We start from the raw sequence: 11,001 nt of genomic DNA on the forward strand, positions 1-11,001 counted from the left end.
ATCAAAGTGACTACATATTTATAGTGTTTGTAGTCAAAGAAAGAAATAAAGAAAGTGCGGAAAAAGATACATAGGAAATACAAAATTTGACTAGAATTATTAAATAGAGTCAAATGTGCAGAAAATGATGTAGTCTTGGTCAAGGTTGGTGATTTTGATGAAAACTGGTCAAAAGTGCGGACTCCGATGTTGACCAGTCAAGATTCGTCCAAGTGTCTAGATGCATTCGAACAAGATGGATGCACGGGATAAAGATAAGGACGTGTGCGGAACTGTCCGGATGAGAATGCATGTCCGTCTTCGGTTTCATCACGACCCAAGCTAAGTCTGACTGTGGGTCTTAGAATGTCGAGTTGGTCCGGAAAGACGAGCTCTGTTACGGTCAGTTCGGTCTCCTGGTCGTGGCTCCAGCCGAAGCTCCATTCTGGACGTACACGGGTCAATACGGTGGACAGAACGTGCGGCTCGGTTGGTGTGATCAGCACGAACTGGTGGAGAAACCTTCGTTGGGTCGAGCTGGTTGACAAGATCGCCACTTTGTGCCGTGTCCTTGAACCAAAAAGGACGGTGCTCGATTTTGGTTCTATCATACTCTCCCTCTTCAAAAATATTTGTCCTCAAATCTGAATCATTAAAAGGAAAAGGATTATAAGCAAAAGGATTATAATCAACACAAAGCTCATTATGAATGTTGTCCGACTTTTGAATTGACAAAGATACTTCCTTTTCTGGTTCGGTTTCAACGTTCTTCAAGGTCGCCAACGGTTTCTGTTTGTGGCACTAGTTAGCATAATGGCCGACCTTATGGCATTTGAAGCACCTGGTAGAAAGAGCCTTGCTTGTGGGTTTCACAGCTTTGCTTTTATCAAAAGAAATATCATTAGTTTTCGAATCAGAATTTGAAAGATAAGAAGACTTACATTGCTGTTTTGGTGCTGAAGAAGTGTTGGTGTTTTCCTTCCTTTTGAGTTGTCGGACAGCATGAATAGCCTTATGCAACATCTTCTCCAAACTGGCATAAGTCTGAATCTCATTCTGATCAAACACATCACGGCTGCTTCTCTTGGTTTTGGTGAAGGGACGATCACCACTTCTGACCCACTTCTCATCATCGGACCTGTTATGTCTCTTCCTTTTCTGCACAAAATCAAACCTATTAGCAGCAAACTGTTGCTTATTTCCAAAACTTAATTGCTCTTTTTCCGAAACAGTTTTAAAAGGAAAGAGGATATCATCTTGTAGTGGTTTTGATTTCTTGAGAAGTCCAAACATCCTGAAACACTTAACAGACGTTAGCACATAAAAATCCTCACACTCTCAAAGTGTTTAGCTCACAATTTTTAGGTGATCACTCAGAGTTCTTTTATTGGTTCAAAGGATGATAGGCAGTCAAAATTCAGCAATCAAAAACCCAAAACAAACTTTGAGGAAAAAAGAAAAGAAATGAAGATGAAGAGATTTTTTTTTGTGTGGATCCGCCTTAACAGTCCTAAGGCTGGGTTTCTCTTCAGCCAGCAGGATTACTCTTCCACCACTCCAAGTGATTCAAACCAATCTTTTACTTTTTTACTTTTTTTTTCTTTTTTTCTTTTTTCTGATTTTTTTTTAAATGGCGATCACAATGGAGTAAAGGTACAGCCCGGATCAAAAAAAGAAATAAGAAATAATGAAGAGATGAGAAGGTGAAAAGACGATAGAAAATAAACCAGCCAAAGTGGCTCTGATACCAAATGATAGACCCAAAATCGGGAGGATGGCTTTGGCCGGATGTTGGATATGATCCGAGAAGGCAATGGCACTTCTGGAACTGGATGGAATGATAGGATCGTCTAGAGGTGCGGAATGACTCTTGATATACCCTCGATCTAAGGCTAACCACCAAAGAACGGATGTAGTGCGTTGGCTAACCACCAAATAACACACAAAGATGATTGGCTGACCACCAAATCAACAAGCCGGTTCAAACCAATGAACTAGCTAAAGAACTCTCTCTCACTCAGAGAAAAGAAACAAAAATGAAACCAAAATGAACTGATTTTTATTCATCAAAGTGACTACATATTTATAGTGTTTGTAGTCAAAGAAAGAAATAAAGAAAGTGCGGAAAAAAATACATAGGAAATACAACATTTGACTAGAATTATTAAATAGAGTCAAATGTGCAGAAAATGATGTAGTCTTGGTCAAGGTTGGTGATTTTGATGAAGACTGGTCAAAAGTGCGGACTCCGATGTTGACCAGTCAAGATTCGTCCAAGTGTCTAGATGCATTCGAACAAGATGGATGCAAGGGATAAAGATAAGGACGTGTGCGGGACTGTCCGGATGAGAATGCATGTTCGTCTTCGGTTTCCTCACGACCCAAGCTAAGTCTGGCTCGACCGTGGGTCTTAGAATGTCGAGTTGGTCGGGAAAGACGAGCTCTGGTATGGTCAGTTCGGTCTCCTGGTCGTGGCTCCAGCCGAAGCTCCATTCTGGACGTACACGGGTCAATACGGTGGACAGAACGTGCAGCTCGGTCGGTGTGATCAGCACGAACTGGTGGAGAAACGGTCGAGCTGGTTGACAAGATCGCCACTTTGTGCCGTGTCCTTGAACCAAAAAGGACGGTGCTCGATTTTGGTTCTATCAAGTTACCTCTGGGAGCCTTTCTACCATAGATTGATTGGTGCCGAACCTTTCGGAAACCACTCTTTCAAGATAGGCGGCTAGAGCCGGGTCCGATATCGCGGGATCATCGTGATAGACCCAAAATCGGGAGGATGGCTTTGGCCGGATGTTGGATATGAACCGAGAAGGCGAAGGCACTTCCGGAACTGGAATGGAATGAATGGATCGTCAAGAGGTGCGGAATGACTTTTGATATACCCTCGATCTAAGGCTAACCACCAAAGAACGGATGTAGTGCGTTGGCTAACCACCAAATAACACACAAAGATGATTGGCTGACCACCAAATCAACAAGCCGGTTCACATCGATGAACTAGCTAAGAACTCTCTCTCACACTTAGAGAAGAAACAAAAATAAACTCCAAAATGATCTGATTTTTATTCATGAAATGGATTACATATTTATAGTAGAATGAGTCAAAGAAAGATATAAATAATTGTGGAAAACTAGAAGCATAGAAAACACAAACAAAGACTAAGACTAAATACTTTTGTAGAACCGAGAAGTTGACTTTTGACTAGTCTTTGAAGAAATCAATGCAGGCCACGACTTTGACTCATTTTCTTGATATTTCTTGATGCAAATGGGCAGGAGGCCATCATGAAAGACCTGGTCGAATTTGGTGTAAAACGGACCTAAATTGAATTTGTTATGAATTTTTCAGTGGGCCGAAAAAGGCTCATTTCGCCCAGCAGCTAAACCAGCTCCTTCTTCAGTGTTACATAGCTCATTCAGCTCCAAGTTAGTGTCACTTAAAACATTCAGCTCCATAGTAGTGTCACTTATCTCACTCAGCTCATCTAGCTCCAAAGTAGTGTCACGATCTGATGGAAAAATCCCGGTTGGATCAAACTGGTCGACATGATCCCCATCTTGGACCGTGTCCATGAACCAAAAAAGATGGTGCTTGATTTTGGTTCTATCTCATCGGGTGAGTAGTCTTCGTCTTCCACATCAGAATTGCTATCCACTTGCACTTGGGTCGCATCGTGGGCGGCTGCTCGGCCCTCGGGTTCATCGTTGGTGGAGACGGGTCGGTGAGACGCTCTTTCACCATCGCGTGCAGTGTTGAGCGAAGCCATAGGTCGAACCTTAGTTCAGAACCACTTTCGCTTGTTGCTGGTTTCACCGAGGGTCTGGTTTTCTTGTCGGAGGACAAGGTTCTCCGCTTCTATAGTGTCTAGCTTCTCGGCAATTTGCTGCAGTTTCTTGGAGTGTTCTCCAAGTTGATCTTTTAGGGTTTGAACTTCTAGAAGAAGTTCGTGACCTCCAGGCGTGGTCTCTCGAGCTTTGTGAAGATCGGTAACCTGACATTGAAGGATCTCGAGTCGGTTGAGGAGTTCGATCTACCTCGGGGTCATCTCCGCTTGGTTAGTATCGTCCTCTAGTGCCATCGTCACGTAGTTGGATTACTCCCCTCCTTCTAGCGCCAAACTGTTATGGTATTTTTGTGTAGGGTCGTTTAAGTACTACAAAACACTAGAAGATTTATATGAAAGCAAAAGATTTCGACTAGAAGAGATGTTTATTGAGTTATTGATTCGGGACTACAACGTTTGATGGTGTATGACACTTAGTTCTAGCCGCCTAACCCTAATCTCTTAGTCTAGAAAAGTCGATCCCTTGTTCTAGGGTTTGGGCTCCCCTTTTATAGAGTTTATACGCCGGCTTCAAGTAATGGAACTCTTCCATAATCGGAAAAATGGAAGTTTTCCCTTAGGCGGAAAACTTCTATTTTGCTTCAAGGGTCGGTCCAATCAAGGGGTCGGACCTATGGCAGGGATTGGTCCTTGGTTTCTTCTTGAGCAAGGGTCCGGAAGTCGAGGACCTATCCGGAAGATGGAGAAAACTTATGTCTGGGTATTTTTCCCCAACACGCTCGACACTACACACCGTACATCGATCGATACTAATCCGCGAGGCCTTGGTGCGATTGTTATTCTCACGCAGGGCGAGAATGGAAACCTGTATGACCAAGATGGTCATCTGCGTAATGCAACAGGTCAGAAGCTAGATGCACAGGGAAACATAATCCCTGAGCCTGAAGCTGAGGCTATAGGAGAAGCTCAAACACAATCGTTGGCAGACTACAATCGTCCAGACGAGTACTATGCCAACAGATCAGCTATTCGACTTCCAGAGATTCAGAAGCCGAACTTCGAGCTCAAGCCTAACTACTACTCTCTCGTGTCTCATATACCTTATTCTGGGTTATCACACGAGCATCCTATGGACCATCTGGAGAGGTTCGAGGATCTTATCGCTGCTCTTCGTATGGATGGAGTCCCTGAGGACTACCAACTATGCAAGCTCTTCAAATACTCACTGATTGGAGAAGATTCACACTGGCTCAAGCAGCTACCTACAGGATCACTGACATCCTGGGCCGACATCAAAAATTCTTTCCTGCGTAATTTCTTTGATGAGGAACGCGTTTGTTAGGGTATTTTTGTGTAGGATCGTTTTAGTATTGCGGAACACTAGAAGAGATTATGTGAAAGCAAGAGAAATCGTAAACTAGAAGATGTTATTGAGTGTTTCATTCGGGACTACAATGTTTGGGTGTATAAATCCTAGTCTTTGTTGCCTAAACTCTAATCTTCTAGTTTAGAATAGTCGATCCCTTATTCTAGGGTTTGGGCTCCCCTTTTATAATTGTAGATGTCGGCTTCAAGTAATAGAACTCTTCCATAATCGGAAAAATGGAAGTTTCCCCTTAGGCGGAAAATTTCTATTTTGCTTCAAGGGTCGGTCCGATCAAGGGGGTCAGACCTAAGGCAGGGGTCGGTCCCTGATTTCTCCTTGAGCAAGGATCCGGAAGTCGAGGGCCTATCCGGAAGCTGGAGAAAACTTATGTCTGGATATTTTTCCCCAACAGTTTGCCCCTTATTCCTTGATTTGCTCGTGGAAATCCAGGGATAACGTGTGCTCTTGAGCCTTGGTAGTTTTCTCTTAGGACGAAGTATTCCTTGGGCACCTTGTCTTCTTGCAGTGAATCAGGCCGGGACCTTGGCTGGTGAGTGAAATACTGATTTTATGAGGCTCTGAAAATCATAGCTTCCCGGAGCATCCGGATCCATGTCTTGACTTGTTTTCAAATGAGTAGATGAGATGGGGTGTTCCCCTTCCGAAGAATCAAGGGGTACGAGCCTTGCCTTTGAGCCTGCTCGAATGGACTGGGCTTCGCGAAAAGGCCCAACGACGGTTGAGTTTCTCCGTTTGGCGCCCATTTGATCGCGTGGCTATTTGTACGAGGCGCGTGGTCATCGCCCTAGGGTTTCTTCCTTCTTTCTTTCATTTGATCGAGACCAAAGCTCTTTCTTCTCATTTCTTCTCTACTTCTCTCAAGATGATATACCATGGATTTTACCCGTTTTTAACCATGGTATACTAGTGTTTTATTATATATTTAATCTGTTTTCTAGCCTGTTAGGTATGTTTTCGGGTTCAGGAGCGTTTTGTGATAAAGTGATGTTTTGGAGCATTTTGGAGTACAAGAGATGATACACCCGAGTTGACCATTCAAGACCAACTCGGAAGTCAACATTGCGATAAGAATCGATCGATACTCATCCAGAGTTGTCGATCGATGTAGCTGAGAAAATCCGCGTACTAGAAGATTATAATCGATCGATACACATCCAGTGTTGTCGATCGATATCGAGGACGAAATGGTTTAGCCGACTACTTTACCAAGACTTCACCAAATTACGAGATTGCCTCTGACGAGTTTTTAACCTAATGGAAATGCTTAAATAATCATGCTAAGTGTTTTTGACGGCAAGCTTTTGAAGAGTCTAAGAAACACAAAGTGTTTTTGACGGCAAGCTTTTGAAGAGTCTAAGAAACACAAGTCTTTAGAGAGGCAAAGCAGAGAGTGTGAGAGAGAGACTAGAGTTTTACTTGTTTTGAGAGATTGGAGAGATTTGTCATCTCCTTTTGTATTTCTACTTTATTCTATCTATGCAATTCTTTCATCTATCTATTTTTATGAATTGCTTAGTTATGTCTGAGTAGTCTACTTGTTAGATCTAGGGGTTCAATAGGTTTGTGGGATTAGCCCCAAACTATCATTGCTAAGTTGTGATATTCATCAAATTGATTGCACCCTAAGCTTGTTCTAGAGTAGCTAATTTAGTTTTCTCTTAGGACGAAGTATTCCTTGGGCACCTTGTCTTCTTGCAGTGAATCAGGCCGGGACCTTGGCTGGTGAGTGAAATACTGATTTTATGAGGCTCTGAAAATCATAGCTTCCCGGAGCATCCGGATCCATGTCTTGACTTGTTTTCAAATGAGTAGATGAGATGGGGTGTTCCCCTTCCGAAGAATCAAGGGGTACGAGCCTTGCCTTTGAGCCTGCTCGAATGGAGTGGGCTTCGCGAAAAGGCCCAACGACGGTTGAGTTTCTCCGTTTGGCGCCCATTTGATCGCGTGGCTATTTGTACGAGGCGCGTGGTCATCGCCCTAGGGTTTCTTCCTTCTTTCTTTCATTTGATCGAGACCAAAGCTCTTTCTTCTCATTTCTTCTCTACTTCTCTCAAGATGATATACCATGGATTTTACCCGTTTTTAACCATGGTATACTAGTGTTTTATTATATATTTAATCTGTTTTCTAGCCTGTTTGGTATGTTTCGGGTTCAGGAGCGTTTTGTGATAAAGTGATGTTTTGGAGCATTTTGGAGTACAAGAGATGATACACCCGAGTTGACCATTCAAGACCAACTCGGAAGTCAACATTGCGATAAGAATCGATCGATACTCATCCAGAGTTGTCGATCGATGTAGCTGAGAAAATCCGCGTACTAGAAGATTATAATCGATCGATACACATCCAGTGTTGTCGATCGATATCGAGGACGAAATGGTTTAGCCATACTTTACCAAGACTTCACCAAATTACGAGATTGCCTCTGACGAGTTTTTAACCTAATGGAAATGCTTAAATATTCCTGCTAAGTGTTTTTGACGGCAAGCTTTTGAATAGTCTAAGAAACACAAGTCTTGAGAGAGGCAAAGCAGAGAGTGTGAGAGAGAGACTAGAGTTTTACTTGTTTTGAGAGATTGCAGAGATTTGTCATCTCCTTTTGTATTTCTACTTTATTCTATCTATGCAATTCTTTCATCTATCTATTGTTATGAATTGCTTAGCTATGTCTGAGTAGTCTACTTTATAGATCTAGGGGTTCAATAGGTTTGTGGGATTAGCCCCAAACTATCATTGCTAAGTTGTGATATTCATCAAATTGATTGCACCCTAAGCTTGTTCTAGAGTAGCTAACTAGAATATAGATCACTAGGATCTTTCATATCATGAATTATCTGTTTGAACTAGTATCTCCTTGGAGAAGAGCTAACCGTCCTCCTTTAGATCTAGTGTTCATTATCAGCTTGCGCATAGGCATATCTAGAAGCCGTCGATCGATATCCCGACAGGTGAATCGATCGCCGAGCGAAAGGTGTATCGATCGATATCTCTAAAGGATATCAATCGAATATTTTTCTGTGTCAACATACTACAGTTGAGGCAAGAGATCTAGATTATTTAACCAGTGAGACATCACTGAGAGTTAAGCGACTGAGTTCTATAGTATCATGCAAACAACTTGTTAGGCATTTATAGACATTATAATCTTCATTCCTGAATAAAAGCCCTAAGTCTAGCACTCTTCATTTCATTTAAACAACCCATCATATTGTTAGTAAGAGCAACTACCTTGTTCATTTTAGGATTTGTTATTTTCATTTCTATCATATAAACCAACCTTGCCTAGGATTGATTAGTATATTTTATTTAATTGGTTCCCTAGCTCCTCGTGATTCGATCCCTAAATACTACAGATGTACCTCTTATTTGAGAGTGTAAGCTCTACTGGGTAATTTGAGCACTATCAAATTTGGCGCCGTTACTGGGGAGCTTTGACCGCCATTACATTTAATCTTATTAATCTTATATTTTTCTTTTTACACCCTTTCTGATTAAAATTTTTCTTGTCTTTTCAGGTACATGCCCAGCAGTACCAGAAGCAACAGGGGAAATCAACTACTATTTTCAGAAGATCCTGCACACTTGGAACGCTCAATCCGCAAAGACCTACGCTCCGCATCGATCGACAGAACCGCAGTACCGTCGACTGATATTCACGTTCAACCGTCGACCGACACTCAGACTCAGCCGTCGACCGATACCGTTCGCCGATCCACATCGTTTGATACTACTCACCGTACATCGATAGATACTACCCCGCGAAGCATGGTTGCGATTGTTATTCTCACGCATGACTAGAATGGAAACCTGTATGACCAAGATGGTCATCTGCGTAATGCAACAGGTCAGAAGCTAGATGCACAGGGAAACATAATCCCTTAGCCTGAAGCTGAGGCTACAGGAGAAGCTCAAACACGATCGTTGGCAGACTACAATCTTCCAGACGAGTACTATACCAACAGATCAGCTATTCGACTTCCAGAGATTCAGAAGCCGAACTTTGAGCTCAAGCCTCAGTACTACTCTCTCTTGTCTCATATACCTTATTCTGGGTTATCACACGAGCATCCTATGGACCATCTGGAGAGGTTCGAGGATCTTATCGCTGTTATTCGTATGGATGAAGTCCCTGAGGACTACCTACTCTGCAAGCTCTTCAAATACTCACTGATTGGAGAAGATTCACACTGGCTCAAGCAGCTACCTATAGGATCACTGACATCCTGGGCCGACATCAAAAACGCCGTCCTGCGTAATTTCTTTGATGAGGCACGCGCTGAAAACTTCAGGAGCAAAATCGCCACTTTCGCGCAAAAGCCTGGTGAGATTTTTAAAGACGCGTGGATCAAATTTAAGTTCTTCCAGCGAGACTGTCCACACCATGGATTCAATGAAGTGCAGCTGCTAAGCACTTTCTACAGAGGTATTGCCTTGAGGTATCAGATGGCTCTTGATACTGCTAGCGAGGAGAACTTCAACACTAGGAATCCAATAGAGGCTGTGGGACTTATTGAGAACCTAGCCAACAGCAGCAGCACCAAGAACACTGACTCTGACAAGAAGAAATCGGTTGCAGCCATCGGGGAAGACCAGATGAATTAAGTCAGAGCCAAGATAGATGCTTTACATGCATTTCTGGGGCAGCCAGTCTGCTCAGCTGAAGAAGGAGAAGCTAGAGAAGATGATACAGAGGAAGATGTGAACTACATTGGAGGTACTGGATTTCAGAGATATGGAAACCAGAGTGGAAACAGAAACTTTTTTGGCAGTGGTCAGAAGAGTAACTACAACCAGAGTTCACAGTATCAGAAACCCTTCACCAACACCAGGAACTACGGCAACTCAGCTTACCGAAACCCACCACCACCCACCCAGGAGAGTAAGTTTGATGCCATGATTGATAGAGTTCTAGAAGGTCAGCAGAAGCTTACAGTAGACTTCAATGGGAAGATCGACAATGTCTTCAATAATCTGACCACAACGATAGACACCATTTGCACTCAAGTTAAGAAACTTGAGACACAAATTGTCCAGACTGAAGACTCTATCAGGAGAATTGGAACTTCTAAGGAAGTAGGGGAAGGAAGCAGGAAACACCACGTGAATGCCATTATAAATGATGATTTCTGGCAAGTGGTGAAACAGGAGAAGCTACAAGAAGGAGACTTTGAAGTGGGAAAGTTCACTAAGTTTCGGAGGATCACAATGGTGTCGATCGACACCAACTAGTACACATCAATCGACACCAACGATGTAATTTCCGGATTCGACTGCAGATTGCAAGGCGGTTAGGTTATTGACACATACTGAATTCTTGGCTTCGCATCCTCACCCACCCACCCACACCTACGAGGATATCGACCGACGAGACGAGCCACTCATCGATCGACAAAAAGATGAGAGACGTATCGATCGACCCTTTTCTCCACCTATCGATCGACACGCACCTCTCACATACCGAGTGCAACTACCATCGACAGACAGCAACCGAATCAATGCACTCAGACTCGCACCGAAACCACAAGCTAACCCTACAGAGACTACTGGTAACCTTTTAGACACTACACCTACATCAGAGGGAACTGAAGGAAGAAGGTTAAGTAGTAGGAAGGAGAAGACTCCTAAGAACCTTAAGAGGGAAGCTAATGAAAAGGAGATTGATGGTTTCACTAAGAGAGTTATCAGAATCACAAGCAGATTGTGGATGTTCTTCAGAGAAACAAGGGAGACTGAAAATGACATTAGAAGAAGGTTTGACAATGTCAAAGAAGATATGAGGAAAATGATTACTTTGAAGAAAAAGAGTGATCCTGGGAAGCTTGCAATACCCTGTATAGTACAAGG

The 11,001-nt window shown here is 42.9% G+C and overlaps 1 non-coding gene across 1 annotated transcript; it reads right to left on the reverse strand.

The window, feature by feature from the left end:
• Positions 1 to 9,438: 9,438 nt before the first annotated feature.
• On the reverse strand, positions 9,439 to 9,545 carry LOC130500652 (small nucleolar RNA R71). Its single transcript, XR_008939249.1, has one exon. It is a non-coding gene; the product is annotated as a small nucleolar RNA R71 (small nucleolar RNA).
• Positions 9,546 to 11,001: the final 1,456 nt, after the last annotated feature.

This window comes from Raphanus sativus, unplaced genomic scaffold, assembly GCF_000801105.2.
Source record: "Raphanus sativus cultivar WK10039 unplaced genomic scaffold, ASM80110v3 Scaffold0007, whole genome shotgun sequence".
NCBI classification, from domain to species: domain Eukaryota; kingdom Viridiplantae; phylum Streptophyta; class Magnoliopsida; order Brassicales; family Brassicaceae; genus Raphanus; species Raphanus sativus.